Here is a 9,115-nt window from a genome sequence, read left to right as displayed (position 1 = left end):
ATCAGTGCCCCCCTGACCCTGGTTAACGGGAACCCCGCCCACACGCCTCCCTCCAGCCTGCCAGGGAGCGCTTGTTTTCCCTCTCTGGCTTGTTTTTTTAATTTCCAGGCTGCTTTCTGACTCACTGCTGACATTCAACATTGACTCAAATACACTTCAACACGAAGCAAAGCTGCTATTGTTTTCCAGGGAATCCCCCCACTGTACACACACACACACACACACACACACACACACACACACACACACACACACACACACACACACACACACACTCACACTCACACACACTCACACACACACACACACACACACACACACACACACACACACACACACACACACACACACACACACACACTCTCTCTCTCTGTTCAGCATCGTGACTGCTGCCTTTGTTTTCCAGTCACTCTCTGCTGTCCATATATGGAAAAACTGCTTCAGATGAGAATCAGAGTGGCTCTGTTTCTGCTGATTGGTGCACACATTTCTACATGCACACACACACACACACACACACACACACACACACACACACACACACACACACACACACACACACACACACACACACACACACACACACACACAGATGCAGACAGATGTTCAGTGTTCAGTTCCAGCTGTTTATTGTAGGTGGTGCATTTAGTCACTAAGGCGGCTGTGGCGTAGTGGAGAGCAAGGTAGTTCTCCAATCAGAGGGTCGGTGGTTCGATACCCGGCTTCAGCAGTCGATGTGTCCTTGGGCAAGACACTTAACCCCAAGTTGCTCCTGAAGGCCATCGGTGTGGACTGATGATGAATGTTAGTTAGAGTCTGATGGTGGCACCTTGATGGTAGCCTGTCATCAGTGTGTGAATGGGTGAATGATATGTAACATACTACTGACTGTAAGTCGCTTTGGAGAAAAGCCTCTGCTACATGACTGTAATGTAATGTAATGTAAACAGTAAATGAAGATGTTTGCAAAAAAATAGAAGTTAGAAAATAATTCAAATGTATATATATGATGAAGGTTCATCATAAATAATGTTCATCACAGGTATCAGGTATAAAACATGATATATACCTGAGAAAAAGAACACTGACTGCAGATGCTGCAGAAGAACACACGTCCACACACACACTCACACACATCTATATATTCATGCACTTGCAGGTATCACATAACACACATATATTGCTGGCAGGTTGCCAGGTTTTAATCTTGATGCAGGATGATGTCATTGCTCAAAGAAGCAGTCTGACATCAGCTGAGCAGATGAACTGTATGATGTAGCACACACACACACACACACACACACACACACACACACACACACACTCTCTCTCAGCCTGCAGTCAGTTGATGTGTTTTCGGGAAGTGTTGATCATCTGTGGGAAACACAGAGGGGGGGTGATGTCATGTGATTGGTGACTCAGCAGCTGATGACATCACCACCCCCTCTCCCCTCACACTGCCACGGGATTGGATGAGTCAAATGGTGAGCCGTTTGACTCATCCAATCAGAGAGCAGGCTGAGGATGGAGTGAGAGGATCACATGATGTCACCAGCAGCTGATGACAACAACAGATATGTCACTTAGGAGGGATGATGATACTTTACTATCTGTGAAGTACAAATACCACAGTGTACATATACTCTACTACAAGTTAAAGTACAAATACCACAGTTTAAATAATGAGATTAATGTCATTAATTTCATTATATTATTCAGTTTTCTATTGGGTTAATTAGTAGTTCATATAAAGATGTATTTTTTATTTGTATCATGTAATATGTTACTAAGATAAATGTAGTGCAGTAAGAACTACAATATTTCCTCTGAGATGAAACGGAGTAGGTAGCGTGGCCGAGCGGTCTAAGGCGCTGGATTAAGGCTCCAGTCTCCTCGGAGGCGCGGGTTCGAATCCCGCCGCTGCCAAAGTTTTTGGGGCGGCTGTGGCACATGAGGCAGAGCGCTTGTCCCGTAACCACAAGGTTGGTGGTTCAAACCCCTCTACCGGCAACATGCCGAGGTGTCCTTGAGCGAGACACCTAACCCCAAGTTGCTCCCCGGGCGCTTCATTGCAGCCCACTGCTCCTCCGGGATGGTTAAATGCAGAGAAATAATTTCCCCATTGTGGGACTAATAAAGGATTGATTATTATTATTATTATTATTATTATTATTATTATTATTATAGAAGTATTTAGAAGTAGAACATAAAAATCCTCAAGTACTTCATAATAGTACTAAAGTGCAGTATTTGAGTAACGTTATATAGAACCTCTGGTCAGTGCTGATACAGTACAGTACATTACATTACAGTCATGTAGCAGACGCTTTTCTCCAGAGCGACTTACAGTCAGTAGTATGTTACATATCATTCACCCATTCACACACTGATGACAGGCTACCATCAAGGTGCCACCATCAGACTCTAACTAACATTCATCATCAGTCCACACCGATGGCCTTCAGGAGCAACTTGGGGTTAAGTGTCTTGCCCAAGGACACATCGACTGCCGAAGCCGGGTATCGAACCACCGACCCTCTGATTGGAGAACTACCTTGCTCTCCACTACGCCACAGCCGCCCCTACTCTGTCAGAGCTGTCAATCAAACACATGCCCCGCCCACCTGCCCCTGTTGTCACAACAACCAGATGACATCACATGTAAACACACTTCAGTGACGTTTGGCCCTTTAGACTGACAGGAGACACGGGACAGAGACGACGCTGCAGAAGATCCAGAGTGTATCAGGGATTTCTGCTGACTCAGCGGTTTGTGGTTCAGGTGAGTCTCACCTGTGTGATCCTCACCTGTGTGATCCTCACCTGTGTGATCCTCACTGTGTGTGTGTGATCTCACCTGTGTGACCTGTGTGATCTCACCTGTGTGAGTCTCACCTGTGTGAGTCTCACCTGTGTGAGCTTAGAGAAACAAAGAGCTCGGAGTGTTTGGGGTCAAACAGAGAAGGTAAACAGAGTCAGACGTCAGCAGGTTCTCATGTCCACTCAGCACTTATTGATCTCTACCTGCTGCTGAGGCTCAACCATCAATGCTAATGGATGCTAACAGCTTCTGCTGCTATTGATTCTTCTTCATCATCATCATCATGTTACAGCAGCAAACAGAGAGTCATGTGGTCCCTTCATGGTGCTGATGTTGTGAATATTCTCTGTTATCTGGAGACAGAAGATCAGCTCGTGTGATACCGTCAGATACCGTATTATTTCATCGTATCGTATCCTACATTATCTTAAGGTTTCATATATTAATACCAGATTATTCAACAAAACCTTGATATTTTTGTATTTTACATTATCAGACTTTATTATATCTTCATACTATGATGTGATTAATATTCAGAGAAGATCCTGATACAGTGAACAGGAAGCGGAGACTCTGTCCACCTGAAGACACGACTTCCTGTGATGCATAAAGAGATTCAGGGGCTGATTTATTAGAAATGTGGCAACATCATATTAATAGTAATCTCACTGTAAAGTCATTAAATCAATTAATAAACCCAATCAGACGCTGAAGGGATATTATCAACACATACAGGGCTTCAAATGATAAAGTTTATGTTTTATTGATCACTTTTATATCGTATTAAATACACCTTAAACTAGCTATATAACACACCTTTATAATCAATAACACATTTCATGATTGTTTTCACGCACAGACATCAGGAGTGAACACAAGACGTTATTTTAAGTGATTCAAACTGTAAGAAGAACTTTGTCCTGATGACAGAAGCCATATTTGATATTTGTGGATTATTGATATGTTTTCTTTCATCTCTTAACAATAAAAAGCTGCAGAAGATGAATTGTTTCGTTGAGGGCTGCTGGACCAGGACTAAATGGAACCCTGTCTGGAGACGGTCTGGGGAAGTCCTGCTGGAGCTGAACCTTCAGGACCAGGACCTGAAACTAACTTTAATCCTGAGGTTTGTCTTTAATCTGTCCGGACTGAAACATGTCAACAGATACTGGATGGATTGAGATGAGACGTGGTTCATGATCCTCTCAGGATGAACTTTAATTAGAAGAACTTTAATAATCAGATTTTTTATCCAGCAGCTCTGGTTTCTGTTTGTCTCAACAACGAGGACGAGAGTTCAAGAACCAGCAGCAGGTCGAACTACAGGGACCGGTATCAGGGTTCAGGGTTCAGGGTTCAGGGTCTGAGTCTGGAGAACCAGAGCAGCTGGAAGATTGCTGCTATAAATACTGAGATGGTGACTGATTGGCGGATGAGGAACAGGTGAGTCAGGTGACCTGGACATGTGACTCTCAAAGTTGGTTTTAACAATAAGTTTGACTTGTTGTTTGGTGCATAATAACTAATAAACATAATGAGAGAAAATAAAAGCACAATCATGAATATAATAGAAAACATTGTAATTTATAAAATAAAACGTGTGTTTTAAAGGAAAAGAGTTGAAACAAAGTGTTAAAGAACGTCCAGATTATAAAGATGTTTGTTTACATTATTTATATTAATGTAAAGTATCGTGAAAGATTCTCACTCTAAAGGAAGATTATGTATTTCATATCAGAAGACACTAAATAAGATTTATAGTGAGAAATAAAAAAGTATTATAACAAAGCTGTAAAATATTTTTATCTTTTCAGTTCATTCAGAGAAATATTTATTCTGGAAAGACAAAGAAATATGTATTTTTATGTGTTAAACAAAATAATGGAAATCTAGCGTTGGTATATTATCACACCTTGTCATGTGTACATGTGTGTGTACATGTGTACATGTGTGTGTACATGTGTACATGTATGTGTACATGTGTACATGTGTACATGTGTACATGTGTACAGTACTCCAGTGGTTCAAACACAGGACTGAAGCTGAAGGGTGGATGCGTTTGAGGTTTTTGTTTTTATGTTTTTATGTTTTTATGTTTTTATGTTTGTCTCTGATTTAACAGATTTAGTTCCCAGTTCAGTTTTATGATGAAGGGAACGTCCTCTCAGTCTGTTCCCAGGCCTCCCCCTCTCTCCCCCCTCCCTCTCTGTCAGACTCTCTCACACCCTCTTCCTTCTTTCTCACAGTCCCTCCAGTCATGTGATACCATGTACAACACACACACACACACACACACACACACACACACACACACACACACACACACACACACACACACACACACACACACACACACACACACACACACAGTGTTGAGTTTCTCTACAGCTTCATGTTTGTTGTGTGGAAATCAAACTGACTGCTGAGAAACTCTTAAAGGAGCAGTAGTACTAACAGTAGCAGTAGTATTTGCAGTAGTACTAACAGTAGCAGTAGTATTTGCAGTAGTACTAACAGTAGCAGTAGTATTTGCAGTAGTACTAACAGTAGCAGTAGTATTTGCAGTAGTACTAACAGTAGCAGTAGTATTTGCAGTAGTACTAACAGTAGTAGTATTTGCAGTACATTTACAACAGTAGCAGTAGTAAATACAGTAACCATAACAGCGATAAAGAGGTCAATAAATACTCTGATTACAACAAACTTCAGAAGAAACTCTCCTTTAATAAGTAAACGGTTTAAACAGTGTTAGTCCCTAAACAATGTATACCACCTTTAGTCCATTTAGTCCTGTACCTTTAGTCCACCTTTAGTCCCCTGTTATTTGTTATTCCAGCCTTTAGTCCCCTTTAGTCCCCTAGTCCACCTTTAGTCCCTTTAGTCCATGTTTAGTCCACCTTAGTCCCCCTTTAGTCCCCTTTAGTCCACCTTTAGTCCATTTAGTCCACCTTTAGTCCATTTAGTCCCCTTTAGTCCACCTTTAGTCCCTCTAGTCCACCTTTAGTCCATTTAGTCCCCTTTAGTCCACCTTTAGTCCCCTTTAGTCCCCTTTAGTCCACCTTTAGTCCATTTAGTCCACCTTTAGTCCATTTAGTCCCCTTTAGTCCACCTTTAGTCCCCTTTAGTCCATTTAGTCCTTTAGTCCCTTTACACTACATTTACATTACATTACATTACATTACAGTCCACCTTTTATCCAAAGCGACTTACCCTTTAGTCCCCTTTAGTCCACCTTTAGTCCATTTAGTCCACCTTTAGTCCACCTTTAGTCCCCTTTAGTCCACCTTTAGTCCCTTTAGTCCCCTTTAGTCCTTTAGTCCCCTTTAGTCCCCTTTAGTCCCCTTTAGTTCACCTTTAGTCCCCTTTAGTCCACCTTTAGTGTCCTTTAGTGTCCTTTAGTGTCCTTTAGTCCACCTTTAGTGTCCTTTAGTGTCCTTTAGTCCCCATATAGTCCCCTTTAGTCCCCTTTAGTTCACCTTTAGTCCCCTTTAGTCCAAGTGTCCTTTAGTGTCCTTTAGTGTCCTCCTGCAGATCAGTGTGACTTCAAACTGATCTGAAACCTGCTGGACGAGTTCAGGATCAGGACGAACCTGAAGGACGAGGGGACAAATAGAGAGGGATGAATAAAAGAGAGGAAGAGAGGGAGACCACCTGAGGCTACAACACTAACTGGAGCACTGAGAGACAGACAGGACGTGAGAGAGACAGACAGGACGTGAGAGGACAGAGAGACAGTGTCTTCACTCAAACACAGTTCAACAGCGTTTATAAATCTTTATTCTGTTCATATGTTCTGACAGTATAAAAACTTGTTTACATATAAACAAACAATGTTTGTGTTTTGTTCTCTATAATTATATTTAATTCTTTGTTTTGTGTTTTTAGCTTTAAGATTCTTTTCAAACTCAAACATTATCCATGTTAATTTTAATGAATGATTTATCAACACATTCTCACTTCCTACCGGGTTTCAGACCGTGACGTTCTACGTTCCTCTCTAGATGATGTCATCATTGAAGGGTCGAGTCACGTGACAGAAGGTCATCGTTAACATTTAGAGCCTCTAAGGACTCGAACAGACGTCTCCTGGGTTAAAGTCCTGTGTTTGTTTGCTTCGGACAACACAAAAAAACACACAAATGATACGTTTAAATTGAAAGATTTTATGACAAAAACAAATTCAAAAAGACAATAATTTGTTTTTGTCATAAAATGTATTTATTGATTTATTGCTGATGTCAGCAGCAGTTTGTTGCTCCTGACCTGGTCGTGGATGAAACATGATGACGATCTGTGGGTTCATGTCTTTACAGGAGAACGACAGACGTCGGTTTACTCTCAACGTCTTCAAACATCTCCTCTCTCTGCTGACTGAAGATCCAACATGCAAATCTACACCTTTGTGTTTGAGGCCTACAGGGAGTCTCTGTGAGTCAGAACACACTCTGTCAGGGGGAAGGTCAGCATTTGCATAAAAGTTCAGCGCCCCCCCCAGGCAGACCCAAACAGGTCTGCTGGATTTGCATAGACTGTCTATGAGATGTGGACGTAGTCGGCATGGTGACGTCACTCGTCGGTTTGTGACGTTTTGCCTGGAGGTCGGCTTTTCGCCGTCACCATCTTACAGGAAGTGACCATATATGGACTGAGGAGGAGTGACGTAGAGACGCCGTATACGTCTCTGGTGTGGACCTGTCAATCAGTGTGTAGCCCCGCCCTAAAGCATCCCCTGCTTTATGGTCTGTTTGACTCTAAATGGAGCATCATTTACTAAATGAACATCATGCTGTATTGAAGAAGACTTGAAACTAGAGATTGAGACCATAAACTCATGTTTACAATGTTTACTGAGGGAATAAATCAAGAGAGAAGTAGAGTCATTTTCTCATAGACTTCTATACAACCAGAGGAGTCGCCCCCTGGTGGACAGGAGAGAGAATGCAGCTTTAAACAGGAAGCTTTGACTTCACTTTAAAGAACCGGAGGTTGATGTGAAGATAAAAGCTGACTCAGCGTTCCGACACAGAAACAAACATTTCTCACTACAGATATAAACTCATATCTTTATTCTGGACTAATAGCTCATATTTATTAAGTATCATGTTGATTCATTGATTTATTATTTCATATCATCTGACATCACTACATCCAATGCTCTGATTGGCTGATGGGTCTGTTTCCCACCCTATGCATCATGGGAAGGTTCCCACAGTGTGTTTGTGTGTGTGAACTGGTTTATGGAGACGTTAGTTCATGTGGTGAGTTTTTACTGACTAATTCACTTTAATGTTATTTATTGTCCTTTGATGTCCTTCACATTTCTTGTTTATTAATCAGATTTCAGATTAATCAGATTTCTTCACTGGAGAAATTATTCATCTCATTAATGTTGATTTATTGTGACAGGAGCATTTACTCGTGAGGAAAGAACTGAACAAAGTGAACATGTTTAGTTGTTTTTGTGTTGAGCTCTTGATTTGTGATCGTTGAGACATTTTCTCTTGTTGTTGAGGAAAACATTGTTCCTCGAATCCTCTGATTTATTTCACTGTGGATGAAGATCGGAAGACGATGAAATGTGGTTCAGTCCTCCTGAGGATCATTGTTCCTCACTTACACAAGAGAGGAGGAGGAAGAACATGGAGAGGAGGAGGAGGAGGAGGAGGGAGAGAAAAAAGGACCTGAGGAGAAAGGTCTCCTTTTTCTTCTTCTTCTTCTTCTTCTTCTTCTTCTTCTTCTTCTTCTTCTTCTTCTTCTTCTTCTTCTTCTTCTTCTTCTTCTTCTTCTTCTCTATAACAGGATAAACAGTTTGTCAGAGTCAGAGAAGGACTCAGTCCTCCAGCTGAGGGAACATTTAGTCCTCTGGTAATGTTGCTAAACTATTTTAATTATTAACATTGACACACTTTCCCAGAATGCCACAGCTCACAACAGGCTATAAAACTGAATGATGCTAACGGCGTACGGCTAAAAGCTTCAGGGTGGAACTTGTACTTGTTACATCCATCAATACCCAGAATTCTGAGTGCAACGGACCCTGACCTCCATAGTGACCCTAGAGTGACCCTGACCTCTAGAGTGACCCTGACCTCTAGAGTGACCCTGACCTCCATAGTGACCCTGAGTGACCCTGACCCTGACCCCAGAGTGACCCTGACCTCCATAGTGACCCTGACCTCTAGAGTGACCCTGACCTCTAGAGTGACCCTGACCTCTAGAGTGAATCTGACCTCTAGAGTGACCCTGACCTCTAGAGTGACCCTGACCTCTAGAGTGAATCTGACCTCTAGAGTG

At 41.9% G+C, this 9,115-nt stretch overlaps 1 non-coding gene across 1 annotated transcript; it reads left to right on the top strand.

The window, feature by feature from the left end:
- The first annotated feature begins 1,844 nt into the window (after nt 1-1,844).
- trnal-aag (transfer RNA leucine (anticodon AAG)) lies at nt 1,845-1,926 on the top strand. Its single transcript has one exon. It is a non-coding gene; the product is annotated as a tRNA-Leu (tRNA).
- The last annotated feature ends 7,189 nt before the right edge of the window (nt 1,927-9,115 follow it).

The sequence above is a fragment of the Anoplopoma fimbria genome, chromosome 8, assembly GCF_027596085.1.
Source record: "Anoplopoma fimbria isolate UVic2021 breed Golden Eagle Sablefish chromosome 8, Afim_UVic_2022, whole genome shotgun sequence".
Lineage (NCBI taxonomy): Eukaryota > Metazoa > Chordata > Actinopteri > Perciformes > Anoplopomatidae > Anoplopoma > Anoplopoma fimbria.
The sequence above is the reverse complement of the archived record's forward strand: the minus strand, read 5'-3'. Positions and strand labels throughout refer to the sequence as shown.